This window comes from Lepisma saccharinum, chromosome 25 (genome assembly GCF_977018435.1).
Source record: "Lepisma saccharinum chromosome 25, izLepSacc3.1, whole genome shotgun sequence".
Lineage (NCBI taxonomy): Eukaryota > Metazoa > Arthropoda > Insecta > Zygentoma > Lepismatidae > Lepisma > Lepisma saccharinum.
The window spans coordinates 1,127,109-1,148,447 of NC_139253.1; the positions used below are offsets into that span (position 1 = coordinate 1,127,109).

General features: G+C 37.0%; 1 long non-coding RNA gene across 1 annotated transcript; it reads right to left on the reverse strand.

Moving 5' to 3' along the window:
* Positions 1–15,901: 15,901 nt before the first annotated feature.
* LOC145978692 (uncharacterized) lies at positions 15,902–21,097 on the reverse strand. The gene is made up of 4 exons (XR_014440737.1): positions 20,818–21,097; positions 17,266–17,373; positions 16,766–16,798; positions 15,902–16,166 (listed from the first exon to the last, which is right to left on the reverse strand). It is a non-coding gene; the product is annotated as an uncharacterized LOC145978692 (long non-coding RNA).
* Between the last annotated feature and the right edge of the window lie 242 nt (positions 21,098–21,339).

The window sequence follows — 21,339 nt, forward strand, 5'->3', positions numbered from 1 at the left end:
TTCAAGTACTACGTTGAGTAGAGACGTGAATTTCTCACATTAAAAATTAAAGTTACAATGTTCAAATCTGTACTGGTTTCTAGAAAAAATCATTAATTTCTAAAAAATAAAAATAGTATATTTACGAAAAACGGTATTTTCAAATACATATATATCTCAAAAGCGAATAACGTGCCACTTTTTTTTTGTATTATCTAGATGGGCATATTTAAGAGGGGGGGTTCAACGGGTTCAACCTCCCTCCTATTGGATCAGTAAATTTATCCGGGTTACTTGTTTTGTCCCCTATTGTTAACAAAAATTTCTTCACACATATTTATTCTTCTAAATTAGAGGCGTGCAGGACGGAATACGGGCGGGAACGAAATTAATTCCAGACACTCTGGATGGGAAATGCCTGCGACTTTTCGATAATTTCGAAAAATTCTCTGGACGGAACATGCTCAGAAAATTCTCCACATTTCGATAATTCTAGAATATTACATGTAATTTCTGCCCGAAGGAGTTGTTTTTGAACTTGTAGCACAAATATTACCATTTCGTTATACGTTTCTGATTCTTATAATGTGCTTAAGTTTAAAAATAAAGATTCTTGGCGGTAGAATTTCCTGACAATTTGAAATTTCCCAACTTTTTGTTAATTCCGAAAGTCGATAAATAATTTCGCAGTATCTGGATCGGTACGAGAAATTTAATCTCCCGATTTTTTTTCACATTGAAGATATAGCTGCATCTGATTTAGCTTCAGTTATTACTCTCTCTCTCTGCGGTGGGTGTGGATGTAGGAAAAATGTTTGGTAAAGGATACAATGATGCTGCTGCAATGAGTGAAAGAATTAGGTGGTGAGATCAATAATTTCATAGAAGTATTTAAAAGCATTTTTGTGCATTGTGCAGCGTACACTTTAAATTCATGTGAATTTTATTTAAATTTATACGATACTTCATTGGGACTTAAATCGGTTGTTTTTTTCGGGAGACTTCTCAAAGAAGTTTTGTTTTTAAAACACGCAGTGCAAGAAAACCAGGATATGAAACACCCTAATATTCTCAAGTAGTGGGTCATAAAATGGACAGCAAAGTATCAGTCAGTAGCTCAATTTGTGGAATTGTACTCACCAACTGAAGAAACTTTACAAATTTCCAGTACAAGAGAGATAGCTTAACGAATTTTTCACTTCAATCACTATGTAACCTTTGGGGAGTTTGTGGTATATTTACTTGTTCTAAAGTATGTGTTTTCATACAGTACAACATTATGTCGGGCACTTCGAAAGGTTGACTATGATCTTGTTCAGTGCTATCAACAAGCCAGTGTTCTAATTGAGATACTAAAAGGCGAGAGAGAGAAGGGGAGTACAGAAAAACTCAATCAATTTATTCACAAGCAGAGAAACTATTTAGAGACCATGGAGAAGAAGTTAAGAAATGTGGAACTGCCGCACACACAGTAAACACATTGCAAACTGCAACAACATCTTCCATAAATGTGAAATGGCTATCTCTCATTCATTGGAACAGTGGATAAAAATGTTTGATGGCCTGGTTTATAATATTTACATTTTTACGTTACATTTCGTTACGTGGATGGAGGTGCTGGAATTTTCATTCATTTCAATCTGAAATAAATGAAAATTAAGAATCTAGTACCAGGATTTCACCCATAGAATTTTTTCAAAATTTAGTTACCCTTAATCAGGATAAGAAAGGATGCAACTCATGAAGAAAATGTTAAAATCATTAACTGTTTACGTACACATTTAAAATAGAGAATTCATAAGGCGACACGCGTTTTTTTTTATGCTAAAGGTCAGGGAAAATTATTCTTACTATGATAAATGTCGAGTTCTAGCTCAGAGGATGAACTGAATGAAACTCTTAACGAAATAATTAGATTGGCCGAAAGAACAGTAAATTTTAATTTAGATCAAACCGGTCCTAGCGCAAGCTCCACGCCAATAAGTAAACGCAGCCCAATAAATACCAGGCAACGCACCAAGCTTTTAGAACAGCAATTTCATAAGAACAAAGATAACTCAACCCCAATTGCGTCTCCCGGAATTAGCCCTGAGACAGGAAGTTTAGATCGTAATTTATCCCCAAACCCAATTAGGAACATGGCTCTTTCACACTTTGTTCACCCCATGATGCTAGAAAGTATGCAATTTCAGGGTGTAGCAGGGGAAGATGTTTCTAAATTTTTGGACAAATTTGAGAGCCTAGCCATTTTAAGTGGCTGGGACAATTCAAAGAAATTAGAGATGCTACCAGCTTTGTTGGGGGGACCAGCTTTAAGATGGTATGAAGTTTGGTCTCAAATACAGGAGAATCAAAATAGGACGTATGACATTGTAAAGACAAAACTTCGCGAAGAGTTCACGGGGTCGTTAGACAAGCTCCAATTAGAGGAGCAAATTAGATACAGATTGCATCGTGAGAACGAGCCAGTTTCCAATTACGTTAGAGACAAACAACTATTACTTGTAAAACTAGATCCTAATATGCCAATGCATAAGCAAATAAAACACATAAGTCAGGGTTTATTACCTGATTACATAAGGGAAACATACAATAAGGGTTATGGATCAGTGCCCGAATTGCTCACAGATTTAAAAGCGTTCGAAAAAGCTCAGTACTTAATGAGGCAACGCAAACTGCAAGAAATTGCATGCGAAGCTCAGAAGGAGAGTTTATTTTTTCCTTCCGGCGGAACATGCATGTCTCAGCAGTATCTCAACTTTCAAGGCATGAGTGCTGGAAGTCGCGACTCAGCATATGCACAGGCTAATCTCGATTTGAATGCAAAAGTCAAGTCCTTGCAAGATGAGGTCGAGCAGTTAAAAACATCACAAATAAAAACATCGAACCCAGGAGTCCAGGTTCAAGAAACCGGACTAGAAGCACAATTAGCTAGCCTTACCTTGAAATTAAATGAAGTTATTGAAAAACAGGAAAAGCAAACGAGCACTGATTCAGAACGCCATAATCAAAATAGAGGTGAATTTCAAAGAAACAACTATGACCGGGGGGCATACAGGGGTAATTACAGAAGAACAAATAACTACAGACGATCAAGAAATTACAGGCCGAACTATGAAAATCGTGACAGATATCACAACCAACGCACTCAGGGGCGTTGGCGCGGACAAAATTCGCGCGGATTTTCATCTTCCTCGTCGCGAGGCGGAGGAGAGCAGAGCGAGCGGCGTGAAATGCAGTGCTGCAGGGTGTGTGATTATCCAAATCACACAGAAGATACGTGCTTGCAAAATAGGGACAATTTAAACCAATCGTAACTACGCATTACAGAGACGAATGCGTAGTGGCCAGTAGTAAACAAATAACGGTCTCTACTTTTCCCCAACAAGACTTAATTTACATAAATGCATGTGTAAGTGGACAGAATCGAAGATTTCTTGTGGACAGTGGATCGGAAATCAGTGTGTGTAGTGATAAGGGTATACCTCCAGAGGCAAAACATTTCAAAATTTCCACAGCCATAAGAGGGGTGTCAAATCATCATCTTGCCATAAAAGAAATTGTTATCATAACATTTTCTATAAACGGTCACAATTTTAAACATGCTTTTCGCGTTGTTCCAAATTTTGAACACGGGACCATACTGGGCAATGATTTTTTAAGGGGCCAAAAGGCAACATTAGATTTTAATGAAAATCGGCTCACCTTACGGCGATTTGGAACGCCTCCACGAAACCAGATTAAAACTGAACACAAGAAAATCTTCGATGTGTCTGTAAAAGTTGCGAATCTGATGAGTACTGCTCTAGTGCCGGAATATATCGCTTTTAAGAAAATTAGACTCAAACCCAGGACTCACTTGTGTGTACCAGTAGAACTTGTAAATTCAAATGACAAGAAATTAAGCTTCCTAGAACCAGATTTGCAATTACAGGCAAAAACAGGGTTATTAGTGCCCAGAGCTGTCATAAATACAGAATCACCTTTAATTTGGATCACGAATCCTAATAATTATAATGTCATAATCAGAAAAGGGGCACGCATTGGTACAGCTGAAAATTGGGAAAGCCCCAATTCAAGTGAGGAAAGAAAACATGAAAGTGCTCAGGTTAATGTGGTTAGAGAATCAGGAACCGAACCCAGTACAATGCCAGACATAAGTAAACTGGATATAAATCCAACACTGGAGCCTCATCAGAAGCAGAAACTTTTAAAATTATTAGAAAAGTACATAAATGTTTTTGCGTGGTCAGATCAGGACATCGGACGGGCCACAAATTACACCCATAAAATAAGACTTAAAGACGATTGTGAATTTCATGTTCCAGCATACCCAATTCCAGTACACTTGCGTTCAGAAATAAATGAACAAATAGACACTCTTTTGGAAAATGGAGTAATAAGTCCGGCTACGTCACCTTTCAACTCTCCCATCATACTTGTCAAAAAGAAGAACGGTAAATATAGAATGGTGCAGGACCTTAGGGCTCTTAATGCAAGGTCTGTGTTCGATGCCATAGCGTTACCGAATATTTCCGAAATTCTTCACAATATGGGTGGCAAACGGTATTACTGTACGGCAGATTTAAAATCGGGCTACTTTCAGATACCATTATCGGACGATTCCAAGCAGTATACCGCTTTCACTATACCATCCAAAGGTCAATTTGTCATGAACTTTTGTCCCATGGGTCACGTTACGTCAGCAGCGGCCATGACACGCTGTGTACAGCTAGCGTGCTCCGGATTGGATACAAGTAACTTCGCTTTTTATGTAGATGACTTATTTACATTTTCTAGCACGTTTGAAGAAATGTTGACGACTTTAGAACAAATGTTCATTTGCTTACAGAAGGCAGGTTTAAAGTTAAATTACGAGAAGTGTAGTTTTGCCTACAGCGAGGTAATAGCGCTTGGCCATCATGTGGGACGCCATGGGTATCGTATTTCAGATAAGATAATTGCATCAATAAAAAACTACAGGACTCCAACTACTACCAAGAAAACTAGAATGTTCCTTGGACTATGTTCATACGTAAGGAAATACATCAAACATTATTCAGACATCGCTATGCCCTTACAGAAATTGATCGGCAAAGGCAAAAAGTTCACGTGGGGCCCGGAACAACAAGCAGCTTTTGAAAAACTAAAAGAAGCATTAATTACAGCTCCTGTCCTACTTCCATACAGTGCGGATAAGAATACCAAAGTGTTTACGGATGCGAGTTCGCATGCGGTCAGTGGCGTGCTCATGCAGCCTAATGCACAAGGAGAATACCAGCCAGTCTCCTATTGTAGCAGAGTACTTAGTGAAAGTGAGAAAAAACTAAGTGTCATCGAACAAGAATTGACAGCGATTTTATACGCTTTCAAATCCTTTCGTTTCTTCTTAATAGGATCCCATTTCGAACTTCACACGGACAACCAAGCTATAACATACATTAAATCAACTACAAATCTCAGTTCGAAATTAGTTAGGTGGAATATTTTATTGGAAGAATTTTCATTTACTCCTATCCATGTGAAGACAACGCAGAACATAGCGGACCCATTAAGCAGGGAATGTGGAACCAAGCTTGAGGAAAACGACACCGAAGAACAACCGCCCGAACCCAGGACCCTACTACTTTGGGACGACACTGTAGATGTGGCCAAACACCAGCGCGAGGACTCCTTCTTCGGCCCAATAATCAGAGTTTTGGAAGACCAGGAGAATGGGGACGTGGAGAACGAACCCCCCCTCTCAGTTCAAAGACAAGCCTATCTTCATTTATTGGAAGACGGACTATTGTACAGACAGCACAGACTAGGTGGCAGTACAAAGAAGCTATTGTGTATCCCAAAATCATTGCGAGACCAAATCATCGAAACCATGCACAGTTCGCCAATTGGAGGAGCACACTTAGGTTTTAGCAAAACATACAGCACCGCTCTAGGACGAGTGTATTTCCCGGAGATGAAGCGATTCATCCAAAAGAAGATAAGAGAATGCATCACTTGTCAGCAAAATAAACGAATCACGGGATTGCCATATGGAGAATTGTGTACATTTCCGCCACAAAGGCCATTCCAGCGCATTGCACTAGACTTTTCAGGACCTTTTCCAGCATCGGGAGAATTACGCCACCGTTATATTATCGCCGCCACGGATTTTGGCACCCGATACATGATAGCGAAGGCCGTAGCCGATACATCAGCTAGTACAGCAGCAGGATTTTTATACGACGAAATAATACTACGCTATGGTACCGTAAGTGAGGTATATACGGACAGAGGATCCGGTTTCACCTCAAAATTATTCCAGGAATTAAACGACAAATTGGGTATAAAGGTCAAATTTGCCCCTGTTGCACAGCATAATTTACTGGGCCTACAGGAGGTAAATAATGGCGCTCTACAAAGTATGATGAAGCACTATGTTAGCTCAAATCACACGAATTGGTCGGACTACTTACAACCAAGTGTATACAGCTATAACGTCACGAAAAATCAGAACTTGCGTTTTTCTCCATTTTATTTGTTGCACGGCTTTGAATCAAGATTACCATGGGAACAGGCTTTACACAACAACAGCCCATGCCAGAACGTAGCAAACGAAGTTCGATTTCGAGTACTGGAAAAAGCCAGAACAGCAGCAGCCGAAAATCTACAGAAGAGACACCAGAATCTTAAAAAATACTATGACAGGAAAAGAAAAAATATCAATTTCGCTCCAGGAGACAAGGTGTTGATATACGATGCCAACCAAAGAATCGGAACCGCTAAGTGTTTCAGTGGACTTTACAAGGGACCAGGAACGATTCTTGAACAGGAAAATCCCAATACATACAGGATCCAGTTTGAAAATAAACGTGGCAAAACCATTATTGACTCTATAGCGGTTCAACGCCTCAAGAAGTATTATCCCCCGGACGGATCAGGCGAAGAGAACGAGAACGTTGAGGAAGAAGAGGAAGAAGAGACTATACAGGAAGAAGCAGGTCATTAAGATAAGAAGTATAATGTTCGAACAACAGGTCTCAAATTATAACATCAAAAGTGTTTAAAATATTGTCTTTTGTACGGCTTTAAATTATTAAAAAGTAATCAAATTACTTAAAATGCGATAAAATACTATCCCAGCGGTACAAAAATACCAGCATAAGATTATGTCACAAAATCTCTAGTTTACAGGAAAAGAGGAAAGAAGAAGCGCCAAGGTATTTATAATGTATTTTCCATGGAAAACAAGAATACGAGAAAGAAGCGACAATAATCGCAGGCGTACATAACACGAATTTTCAATTTTGGATGACGATCCAAAAATCGAAAAGTTAACATTTTGCTATTGGCAAAATGATGAAGTTTAAACCACCATTGGTTTTAGTTATAATTTTTACAACCAACATAGTATGCTAAGCATATGTAAAAAGATATAAGAGAGAACACATTCTCCATTTTTTGTGACATTAGTAATCATCGCATAATTATAGAACAATTTTTCTTTTACTTTTCAGATGGGCGAGCTCAAATAAGCTTTTCACCTCCCCATAAACCCGTACCAATTCCTCGTAAACAGCAAACTGTAAAGTTTAAGTACAAAGCAAGGATACAGTAGTAGTAACATTTAATTAATAGGGAAACAGCTCAGTTACCAAGTAACAATGCAAATTTTAGGATTTTTATTAATCATAAATTGTTTTCTCTTAGATGTTAAAGCCTTATCCTTCCTAGAATTGTTAAAAGAATCTTTTAAATATCCCCATAATATCTTGACGGGATTACTTTTAGCCGTTTTCATCTTTTGCCTTATTTTACTTATGATAACATGCTATTTTCAGTGCAAAAGCACCAGACCTGTTTTAACAAAGAAAGAAAGTAACGAAGACCTATATTTAACCAACCTCAATAATGACTTTCCTTTAGTAGAACATTTGTACGACAATGTAGATACATCTCTGGAACATTCAGCTCATCTTTATGTCAATGTACCCCCTCCCCCTTCTTTTGTACAGTCAGGACAAAAAGAAAACTCGCCGGAAATAACGGCGATTATTAGAGCAAATTCAGATCAATTCACATGCGAAAATAGTAGCCAACCCAGTTTGTCACCCCTTGTACAGTGCAACGAAGAAGTTTTAGTAAGGGAATCCAACCCCAATACCTGTGTACAATACACGCAAACCACTTCATTTCCCATCCCTTCCACCCATGCAAGCAAGATAGCAAGTGTCCAAGTACCTATCCCAAGCCAGAAATCACCCGTTTCACACGATGAAATTCCAAGTAATCCTTGTAACAGAGAGAATAGTAATAATAATCCTTCCTCAGTAGCAATAAAAATTAGTTTCATCAATCACGACACTTATGACGACCTCTCAGACTGAAAGAAAATCTCCCGTTTTAAAAAACATCTTTGTGATACATAGACTGCCTGCCTGGTAATTCTTAAAAAACAGTGGCTCCGGGTTGAAGCCTTATCACTCGCCTCGAGACACGCAACGTCGCCCGAACCAAAAGTTTAAAACGTTACAATTTAAAAGACAGGCATTGAGCATAAACAGGTTTAAAATTTCTGCGTGCGTAGCCGAAAGCAGCAATCTGCAACCGACTATCAAACCTCAGCACGGCGGCGACGAAGCGAATTTCCCCCTTTGCCTCTCTCCCCCCTTGCCTTCCCGCGAGATTTTTTTTTCTCCTCGACAACCTTCCGCCCGGACTGACCAAAAGGCAGAATTATGTATCTTCATGTCGAAGCGGCGGGACCCGGAATTTGCTATATCAGCTTTTCCCGCGCATCGGAGTACGTACCGACAAGGGGATAACTTCAGTCTCGGGAGACATGTATTTCCTCAACAGCAAGACACGGGACGAAAACACAATTCAGCAAATTCTCTATGTTGCACGGTGGTGCCAGATTTTAAAAGTGTTGCCAATTGTAATGTTTAAATTCCGAGAACTGTCTTTATGACAAGATCTTGAGTCCACGCAAAGATAGCATTAATACATGCACGAAAGAATGTTTATAAACGGCAACACTATTAGAATCACTGCATCTATATATATAACACCAGGGTTATTTCTGTTATTTTCATAACTTGAACGAGTTTTAGATAAATTTAATGCTATTAGAAATCAATAATAACTAGGAGTTTTAGAACGATTCAATCACAATCTACAGCAATTTCAGTAATTATTTTGTGACAATGTTGATTATAATTAATTAACATTAATTGACAAATCACGCGAGACTATTTTTTTTAAGGGGCACGCAGAGTCGGCAACCCCCTTTCCTTTAAAGATATTTTCAAGTAAAAGTATGGTCAGTTTATATCTTTTATGTCCATGGGCGAGCACTTTAATAACAATCAAAATAATTTTTCATCTAAATGCTCTACAATTTTAATAATTTTCGGTGTGGCAGAAATTTCAAGGTTTTAAAATAAGCAATCAAGTCAAATTCAGGACACAACAGCATCACTTCATGCATACGGGGTAATCGATACGTATTTGGACCAGCAGTGAACCGTCACGAATAGGCACCGTGACTAATTGTTACGATGTTTTAAAGATCACAAATTAGCACCTTTAGGCAGGTCACTAAATATATTCACTTTTAAGGTATACTCATTTTTCTATTAACAACAAGACATTTCTCATACAACAAGGGAAAAGAGAAGTAATAGTTTCGATAAATTTAACAAATATTTCATTGGTTTCTTTATGAATTCTCACATAAATGTGACAGAACTGATTTATTATAAGCTTACCCATATATTTTATTATTCTAATACTTATTAGTTCTTTTTTAATTTGCATTTTCATAGTAATTTATAAATGTTCACACAAGGTATGGCACAGCATTGGAAGTTTGTTATTTGTGTTAATAAGTCTAGATCAACATCCCTTTCCTCATTTCCCGTCTACGAAATTATATTTTATCCTTTACCTAAATCTGTCTATTCATTACCCCGGTCAAAAGTTCTCAACAGGAGAAGGATTTTCCCAGCATCTTGGGAATCGACATGCAGCAGTTTGGCCCATCACCAGCGAGGAGAACGGGATTCGAACCCGAATCCGCACGCATCCCGATGGTTATCTCCCCAGGAAAATTGTATGCAACAGCCATGTGAGCAAGCATTTCAACTCCAGTTCGCATTCCCCAACTTCATCAACGGAAGATTCCCGCAATTCCTTCCCTTTTGTTCACGACGAAAATCGCCGGAGTTACCAAGTTCCAGCAACAAAATTCTCCACAATTCTCCACACGAAGAAAATCCCCACAACGGATTAAGTTTTACAGTCCCCTTCCCCAATCACTGTTCCAGTATAGGAAGAAAAGAAGAATAAGAAGAAAAGAAGAATAAGAAGAAAGAAGAAAGCAGAAGAGTGTGTTCCAGAAAGTGCGTTGACCTGTCCCAATTAAGGTCACATTACGCCATCAAACAGTGCACTTTACACGTCTCAGATTATCTTACGTGTAAATGCATTATATATTTACACGCCTATGTCGATAAGTAATTCAAAAGCCACAGAAGAGGAAACTAATCTGTTCCACAAACTTCATACTCATTGTTCCAGAACTTCAATACATGACCCCTCCTAAAATGGTCATGTCCCAACGCTTCTAGAAGTGCATCGATGTGATATAGTCAACAAATCACATCCAATTATACACGTTTTCATGCAAGACAGTCTTGAAAGGTAATTTTCCAGTATGTGAAACCTTCCTTCAACGATTAGTGCATAGGAGTGTACTAAGTGAGAAAACATCAGGAATTGTTCACTTCTCAACAATGTATATTAACAGTGCATTTGATCCAGTTTAAGTGAACGTGCAGCACGACAACATTTATATTTCGAAAGTGCTCACCGGTCTCATTGACCGTTTTCTCCTTTTCTTCTAGAAAGAAAATGTTGCAACGGAAATCAGTGTGTGCAAAATTTTCTAACATAGATTGTGTTTCACTGGAAGTATCATCCACAAGAGTACGTGTGTGTTTTTTGGATACAATTAAAATCATACTTACTTCTGTACTTCCAGTTAGTGTCTCAGCGATCCTAGGAACCTTGTGATCAACGAACTATAGTGACACAAAACTTTCTGCGAACACGTGTGTTTTATAAAACTACTGTGTGAGCTCCAGTGCAGATTGCACTCGTCACATTGTTTCAATGTTATGAAATACAGTTCTTCACAACACGTAATTGTGTAAACAGGCCGCTTGCCTTCGGCGCGCCATCCCGAAACACACGCGACATAGAAATTCTTGGAGACAGTCATGTGACTAGTGGCCATCTTTGTGTACCTAGCAACGCCCTCGAATTATGTCCACCTTTGTGTATCAAGTGATAGCCACGGCGGTCATTACAACATAGATGTTGGGCTCCGCCCTTCAGTGATTATGTCACCGACAGACTGCTTACGCGCAGACAACATTGCTTACGCTTACCAAAACATTTTTTTTTATCTCTTCGAAAAACACGTGTGTTTGTTTTGCTTACCTTGTTTTTACGGCCAAGTACATAAACAGTTAAGACTTATCACATTACTTATGGCCTGTTGCAGCATCTGCACTTGATATAATCATGCAATTTTAATTTCGTTAATTTTTGGGTTTTTGGCAGGGAAAATATGGTTTATTGTATTTGTGTTTTATTTCCTTCTCTAAGTTTTAATAAAAAAAAAACTCCAACTTCTAAGTTTAAATCAACATGGTTATTTCAAATATAAATTTCAATTTGGGAAATTTTTTCCCGAGGGAGGTATCGTAACAGGTTCCCCTGATTAGAGAAAAGTAGCAAGCCAAAAGCAATAACCTCCTTCGTCGGCCGTTACTCTCTGAAGCATTCAAAGAATGCTAAGTCAGTATTACATCTATCTTCCTGGTTGATTGAAAGGAAGTTGCTGATCAACGGGTATCGGAGAGCAATAACCAGGTGGTGGAAGAAAGAATAAGTTAGAGTGTAACGGGCGACTTGGGGTCTTTTGCATTTGGTACGAGGAAGGAGAAAGATCGGGGAGCTTGAGCGAGTCAGGATAGAGCATTTCTAGGAGTCTTCTCCGAGGATTTCTTCAGCAAAGAATAGACAGGTAATATCCTTCTCTCTAACCATGTTGATCTGAACTGGAAGACATAAACCCAAATTCTTAGTGTTGTGCCATTTCAAGTGTGAAAGTAACCTCTCGCCTATTACCATCGAGTTATCTGCCAAAGGGCGAGTGCTCACCAGTGAGGATGAATGATTAAGCGAGCTACATCACCCAAGCATAATGGTTAGGATTCTGGTAAGATCCCAACGAGCAACAGTTCGTTACGACTTCATATCTAAACACAACATAAAACTATAATAATTGCATTGGTTCAACAGTTGTATAACATTCGCATTCCCACATAAATATAGTCAAAGCAAGAGCGTGACGTAGACATAAACAACGCCTCTTAACGAACAAAAAATATAAGAATTGCGAAAACTATGTATTATACGCTGTAATTAAATATTAAAAATCCCTTGGCTGACTTTTCTATTCATGGTTTGATACATGAATAGTAATGGAAGCTTGCCTTCTTAAGCTATCTATTGTGAATCAATTCGTTGACGTTCAAGTACTACGTTGAGTAGAGACGTGAATTTCTCACATTAAAAATTAAAGTTACAATGTTCAAATCTGTACTGGTTTCTAGAAAAAATCATTAATTTCTAAAAAATAAAAATAGTATATTTACGAAAAACGGTATTTTCAAATACATATATATCTCAAAAGCGAATAACGTGCCACTTTTTTTTTGTATTATCTAGATGGGCATATTTAAGAGGGGGGGTTCAACGGGTTCAACCTCCCTCCTATTGGATCAGTAAATTTATCCGGGTTACTTGTTTTGTCCCCTATTGTTAACAAAAATTTCTTCACACATATTTATTCTTCTAAATTAGAGGCGTGCAGGACGGAATACGGGCGGGAACGAAATTAATTCCAGACACTCTGGATGGGAAATGCCTGCGACTTTTCGATAATTTCGAAAAATTCTCTGGACGGAACATGCTCAGAAAATTCTCCACATTTCGATAATTCTAGAATATTACATGTAATTTCTGCCCGAAGGAGTTGTTTTTGAACTTGTAGCACAAATATTACCATTTCGTTATACGTTTCTGATTCTTATAATGTGCTTAAGTTTAAAAATAAAGATTCTTGGCGGTAGAATTTCCTGACAATTTGAAATTTCCCAACTTTTTGTTAATTCCGAAAGTCGATAAATAATTTCGCAGTATCTGGATCGGTACGAGAAATTTAATCTCCCGATTTTTTTTCACATTGAAGATATAGCTGCATCTGATTTAGCTTCAGTTATTACTCTCTCTCTCTGCGGTGGGTGTGGATGTAGGAAAAATGTTTGGTAAAGGATACAATGATGCTGCTGCAATGAGTGAAAGAATTAGGTGGTGAGATCAATAATTTCATAGAAGTATTTAAAAGCATTTTTGTGCATTGTGCAGCGTACACTTTAAATTCATGTGAATTTTATTTAAATTTATACGATACTTCATTGGGACTTAAATCGGTTGTTTTTTTCGGGAGACTTCTCAAAGAAGTTTTGTTTTTAAAACACGCAGTGCAAGAAAACCAGGATATGAAACACCCTAATATTCTCAAGTAGTGGGTCATAAAATGGACAGCAAAGTATCAGTCAGTAGCTCAATTTGTGGAATTGTACTCACCAACTGAAGAAACTTTACAAATTTCCAGTACAAGAGAGATAGCTTAACGAATTTTTCACTTCAATCACTATGTAACCTTTGGGGAGTTTGTGGTATATTTACTTGTTCTAAAGTATGTGTTTTCATACAGTACAACATTATGTCGGGCACTTCGAAAGGTTGACTATGATCTTGTTCAGTGCTATCAACAAGCCAGTGTTCTAATTGAGATACTAAAAGGCGAGAGAGAGAAGGGGAGTACAGAAAAACTCAATCAATTTATTCACAAGCAGAGAAACTATTTAGAGACCATGGAGAAGAAGTTAAGAAATGTGGAACTGCCGCACACACAGTAAACACATTGCAAACTGCAACAACATCTTCCATAAATGTGAAATGGCTATCTCTCATTCATTGGAACAGTGGATAAAAATGTTTGATGGCCTGGTTTATAATATTTACATTTTTAAATCTGAATTACTAACGTGGAAATTGTGATCAGCTTTATTACCCAAATATACACAAATTGTTTGCCATATTAGCTATACCGGCAGCTTCAACTGCAACACACGAGAAAATGTTTTCAATACTAATATGGCTTCGATTTCAACAGAAGATATCGACTAATGGGTCTTGCTCGGTTAATTGTACAGTCACAGGCAATATAAATGAGACACCTGGATCCTGAAATACGTGCTCTCTTGCAAGGTGTGTGTTCCCTAACTCTATGACAATAAGTGTATTTTAATAGCAAGGTTTCAATGGCAACTTCTACCAGCCTCGTAGAGTTGACAACACACACAACACGTTGCAGGGAAGCTAGTATTCAGGATCTAGGAATCTCATTTTTATTGCCTGTGACTGTACATACCAATATTAAAATCCACACCGATGATATTTTTAGTTTTGTAGCAAGGAGGAAGTTAACTAATTCCATAATTGTAACTCTCATTGAATGTAGATATGGAAATAGCTTTTTTTAAAGCAATATGTTCAGTTTATATAAAGAAGGCAGAACTCCGTAATATGGACTTAATTTATTGTGGCTTTTTATTTGGTGACAGATTGGATTTTGATATCCTGATCGTATCAAAGTTGTCCCTTCCCCCATCTGTATAGAATATACAGGGTGTCATTTTATTGGCGCCCACGGACCACAGATTCGTATAGAGGACGTCAAAACAAACAATTTTTCTCAGTAACATTTTTCTCGTTGGTGCGTTGATTCTACGCTATAGCCGTTCAAAAAATACAGTTTTGCCGCCTGGATGCTGGCAATCAAGCTGAGACAAAATTCGATATGACCACTTCCACTTGAATTCTATTTTGTTTCTACCATTTTTCGTATCGTTTGTTTACTTCCTGTTAGGTTACAGAACGTGTTTTCTCGTTTTGTTATACGGTACATAATGTGGCTGATTGTAGTAGCTTTGCCATTTTTCACAGAATGTGTGTGTTTCTGCAAACCTGGAACGTCACAAATGCAATCAAATGTTGTGTGTGGTTGTCAGCATTCAGGCGGCAAAACGGGCTTTTGTGAATGACTGTAGCGCCGAAACTACGCACCAGCGAGAAAAATGTTACTAAGAAAAGTTGATTGTTTTGATGTCCTCTATACGTTTCCGTGGTCCGTGGGCGCCATTAAAATGACACCCTGTATATAGAATATGTATACGCCCATGATTAGCTGTCTTAGCACAAGAGTGGCTGGGATCACACAGACTCCTAGTGTCGTAGCGCGATGTAACTTGAGACTGAGTTACAATAACTAAAGGCTATATAATTTCAATAAGCCTATAATGTTTTTCCACGTTCATTTCATTCAAGAAACATAGAACTTACCCATCCGTACACGCAGTCCTTCACCAGACACCCCCAGAAGGCCTCGTCTGAACCACACACAAGTGACACGCGACACATGCAGCTCGTAGTGTGGGTTCGGTACGAAAGGTTGCATCTATTTCTGAAGGTTCGTTTTCAAGCGATACGTGTCGCTTTGATCTGAGAGTACACATAGAAAGGCGACTCAGTTCGAATTACTCACAATCGACAATCGACTTAAGCAGCTTACCTCTGAAGACGGAAAGGGGGGGGGGGAGAGTTGTATTTATTTCTGAAGGTTCGTATCCAAGTGACATGTGTCGGTGGTCGCTTGTCACTTCGGTCTGAAAGCTCACCAAATGTAATATTTTACGCATGTGAAGACAGATTCAAGAGAAGAAAACCATACTTACTTTAAACATTTTTATTTCTTTTCATTTTACAGTGAATTGATTCCAAAGAAATTAAGGTTTATAATTCATCAATATTTATTTTTAATATTTTATATATTTTTTAATTTGACAGTGAATTCAATATGAAGAAATGCAATTAAATACAAATCATTCATACATACAGTTGAAATAGAATAACTTTATATGAAACTGACGTCTCCCACTGGACAAATTTACACATACTACTGCACTCTTCTCTGTAAGTTTCCATCGTCGTCCTCTTGATAAGCTATTCTGTAATATCAGAAAACGCACACACATAAGCAGTGGTTAAAACCAGGTGTGAGAATATTATGACTTCGTGATTGTGTTATAAATTTTGGATACGATATCAAAGAAAATTCAATTCGCATAAAAGCATACATTTTCTGTTTATAAATATGTTTCATATATAAATATGTACCCACATAACATGTATATTGTCACCGAAAGCAGAATATAATGTATTAATATTCTTAATTTGTATGAGAGGCTACGAAAAGGGATCGATTTTTGCTTATAATATTCATAATTATTAGCGGAATTACTATCTTAAACAATGAAGACTTACACACACTTGGTCACTGCACAGTAGTTCGGATTGCACTTTAACTGTAGATTCAGTCCCGATTATCCTACCCATGCATATAATGGGATTAAGAAAAACAGCTCAGCTCAACTCTAATATATTATTAATATGAGCTGAGCTGAGCAGAGTACATAAAATAAATTGCATCAATTGAGCATTATTATTTTCAAGTTGTAGATGTTCGTGTCTGTGTGTCCAAATTTCAGTCTTTGTTACATATTCCCAATACTCTTTAAAAGTATGCGGTTTAGATGTCTGTACTTACATTTTATACTCTGTAGGTTTTCTTCTTTCGTCCCTTAAATGAGAAAAAAAGTATATTATTTACTTGTTCGAAAATCTACATTATAAACTTTCTAATTATATTTTAGTGAGTCAACATATTTCATGAAATTATAACGAACTGTCGCAATAAATATTGTGAAAACGAGATTCTTTTTTTTTTAAACGAAAATGAAATAGATTCTATGTAATGAATCAGGGAACTAATCTCACGGTAGGACCATATTTTACCGTGCAATAAACTGGACACAACTTTACTATTTTGCATTTTGACATTACAGTATGAGGACTAAATAAAACCAACCATATGTTTGTGCTTTTGTAATATATAAAGTAAGAAGGGAGGGTTGCTCATATTTATTTCTTTGATGTAGTAAATTAATTAAAATAAATTTAAAATAAATTAGACACCTGTTGCCTTTAAATATTATATTTTACTGTTGCTAGTGTATAATAAACGTATAGATATCACTGGAAACTTACTGCAGAAAAATTTACAACTAATCCAGGAAAAGTGGCGATCATCTCCCCAACAGCGAAGAGCTCCCGTACGTAGAGGAAGGCAATCTCCATTATGACAGAGATAACATCCTTGGAGGATAAATGAAACCAATATATGAGTTGGTCTAATACAAATTATGTAAATATATTATGTACTAATATACAAGTATAATCAATTTTAGTAAAAGCATTCCGTTGTGGTATAGTCGGTATGGCGTCTGTCCTGAGGTCGGAATCTTCCTGGTCCTTTCTCAGCTCAGCCAGTCTCAAATCAATGGGTAACTGGGAGCAACTCTGGGGGCTTATGCTGTTCACATTACTTCTAAAATGGTCGAGATCGATAATATGTGGGGCCCTACCCTACACATCCTTAAATGTGCCTTCATGGCACGGTGGTATATGCACGGGGAACTTTACCTTACTTTTTTTTACTTCTTTTGAAAGTGTTCTATTTTAGATATATTTGACATGCTCTTAGGTAGGACATTCCAGGTTTTTACAGACATAGATGAAAACAAGGACTGATATGTCTGTGTGTTGCAGTGTTGGAGATTAAATTTGAAATTGGTTCTTGCAAGATGATTGTGCACACTGCGGCATGAGATCAAGATTTCTGCTAGATACAACTGCTTGATAAATTTAATGATTTTATAGATAAGGCAATATATATGCAGCAGTCTCCTTCAGTACAAATTTAGCACATGGCATGCAAAATAGGAATTGGATACAAGAATTTTGAATTTATTTTTACATGCAACATTATATTTATTCTACCAGAGTATACTGAATCTACTACTCTAGAAATGAATAGGTAAGTGTTTCAATTAATTGCTGTTTAATTTGTGATGACTATAGTATTTTTCTTCCCAAGTGTACCTAATGATTTATTAACTCACTGTACCGCCTAAAAAACATCTTACCACAAGAGGTAAAGAAAACACTTGTGGAATCGCTAGTTTTGTTGCAAATAGACTACTGCGACTTGACGTATGTTGACCTCAACGGTGAACTAGCAAGACATCTACAGCGAATACAAAATGCATGTGTACGTTTTATTTATAACATCAAATATTTTGACCACCTTACCCCGGCTTTCAAAGACCTAGGCTGGTTCGACCTTTCAACACGCCGTCGCTTCCACGCTCTTACAGGCTCTACAAAATAGTGCATTCAAGAGAACTCCCTTACCTATTCTCACGATTTCAACCCCTAAACGCAGCACACACCTTTGCTACCCGTTCACGGAACAACTCCCTGCTCACCATCCCCTCCCACAAGACAGCGTTTTACGGAAATTCCTTCACTGTTACTACCACCAGAGCGTGGAACGACCTCCCTGATAACATAAGAAACTCTTCTTCTCTCGGCAATTTCAAATCAAAATTAAGACAGCATCTTCTGGAGGCAACTTACCAGTACTGAAAACAAGGAAACCCCATAAAATGAAACCTTTCTTGATCTAAATTTGTAGGACAAACACCGACAGATTTTTCTGTATTTTAAGTATTTTTGTTATGTGTCTGTTCATGCTGTGCGTGCATTTTTTACGTTTCTTACAGCATCTGTATTTTTTTGTGTTTTTCTTCTTTCTTTTCGCGTGTGTTTTATCCTTTTGTGTTTTTTTCTTTGGTATTTTGATGTTTTATATTTCGCAAACTGTTAGATATTTCAACTAAATTTGTAAAACGTGAAGTAGAGATGGTTAAGTGTAAGAAAAGGCTTGTGCCTTAACTTCGCCATCGAAAAGAAGAAGTAAATAAATAAATAAATAAATAAATAAATAAATAACTTATTGGCTAATGTGCTCATCACATGACAGATGAGAATAAAGTACTTTTAACTAATAGTACTTTTGGCATCTTTATTTTTTAATTCTTGTATTACTGAGCTCGTCGGAGGCCATAGTATTCCAGGTTCCAATAACTATATAATATGACTTACTGGCGAGGTGGATTAATTTAAATCAGGTTGAAAATTGCAATTTAAATCAAGATTTAAATCAGGTTAAATAAATAATTTATAAAATAATGTAAGGATTTTGTAGATATCAGAATCACTTTTCGTGAAAGTACATTAATCTTGTAATCATTTAGTGGTGTTTATTAGGCTCTAAGAAATAAAAAGAAAGGAAACAAAATATATGTAGCTTACTGATGGTGTGAAGCTCATGTGAAAGGAAATGTACGCTAATATGTAAACTGTAAAGACACTTAAATATGTCTTGATTTAAAATTCAATAATTTATGTAGGTAAAAATAGCGAACGTTTTATGTATTGTAGAAAAATATACAAAATACTAATCATGTTAAATTATAAACAGTGTCATTATCCTTATACTGTAAATATACATAGCAGCTGATATTTTGCAAACTATCATTAAAAAATTGCCAAATTTCAGCCATAAAAACTATAAAAATATTTTAAGTTATAATTATAGAGTACATCCAGAATGCTTAATTTTCATTGGAAGAAAAATTACTGAAATTATTATAGTTTCATTAACACATTCAACAAATATTTCCATAGTAGGTTCATATATACTTAGAATTGTATGGTCTTGGCATATGTTTTATATAGAATAAGTTCATACAAGCAATTCTAACTGCGTTTTTTTAAAAAAAAATCATTTAAATCAAAAAATCATCAAAAATGATTTTTTAAAGAAAAACATGATTTTTTATACACCCTGCTTACTAGTATTAATTGTAATGCCATTTGCATCACACCATGTTTTAATCACACCTATGTCATTGCAAAGAAACATGCGGAAGTGAATATGTGGTGGTTCGACTATGGCTGGTGGATAGTGGCTTTCCAAAAGTTCCACTGGCTGCCATGGGCCGTCAGTTTTTTGTGAGTATCTTCATTGCTCTACACAGAAAGCCTGTATTTATGGCGAGAGGAAATGAATTTTGCCGTCTAAGGGCTGGAATAGGTCATTGACATTATTTTCTTGCCTTTTCGAAGGACACTTTAACTCGTCAGTCACCATAATTGCATGAATCGTGTTTTGCCAACAACGTCCGGCAGATAACAGGCCACACTTGTGGCTGGACTAACAGGATTTGTATACCTTCTATCCTACACACCTGGTAGCTGACGTAGGATAATTAGTAACAATTCGTTTATTACAACACTGATAAAGTATCACAGGGATTAATCCAAAGAGAATTATAGTTCTGCAGATATATTTACTTATCAATTTAGTACTTTCTAGCTTGCTATACCTTCTACAAATGAATTGGAACTTCCAACAAGGTTTTTCTCAATTCAGTTTTCGATTAGCCGCTACTAGCGGTAGCCTTTTTGTTTACAACTCATGGCAATCAGGCATGAAATGTTCATTAACCTTCCCTTACTCTCCTAAAGGGTGTACATTATCACTTCAGCAACAATAGTAGAAGCTGTTGTCGATCAATCTGTTATAACCCATTTGAGACTTAACATTTCGGTACAGTTGTAATGAGTTGTTCTCTATAAAACGCGAGGATGTTATTCAACAAAACAGAAAAAGCAATTCAATATGTATAATACCTGGATCAAGAGGTAAATGTCCAGCCACTAAGGCAAGGGCGGTGAAGAGAATGAGAAGGCTCCTACTGTCTGCTATTGCCATTGTTGTGGATGATTGCATAGACTTTCAACAACTGGAGAACAAGTGGAGATGCACTGAGCAGCTATGGTATGTTGAGATCCATATTCTCACAAGGTTATTCAGTTAATATTTCAAGTCTAGACACGCCATATGACTGTACTGTTCAAGAGTTCTAGAATATTAGCATTCAAACATAAACGTCGTAAAAACAAGGCATATATAAAGAACGCTTTAAAATTGTCGAACCGAATATAAAATATCAGAATTGCGAAAAATATTTGCTAAGTTATTATATACAGCAATTAAATATAAAAAATCCTTGGCTGACAGTTTTATTCATGATTTCGTATTGTTGATAAATGAATGTGAATCGAAAGTTTTATACTTTTCCTATCTATCGTGAATCAATTCGTTGACGTTCAAGTACGCCAGTATTGGTGTGAATTTATCGCACTAAAAAT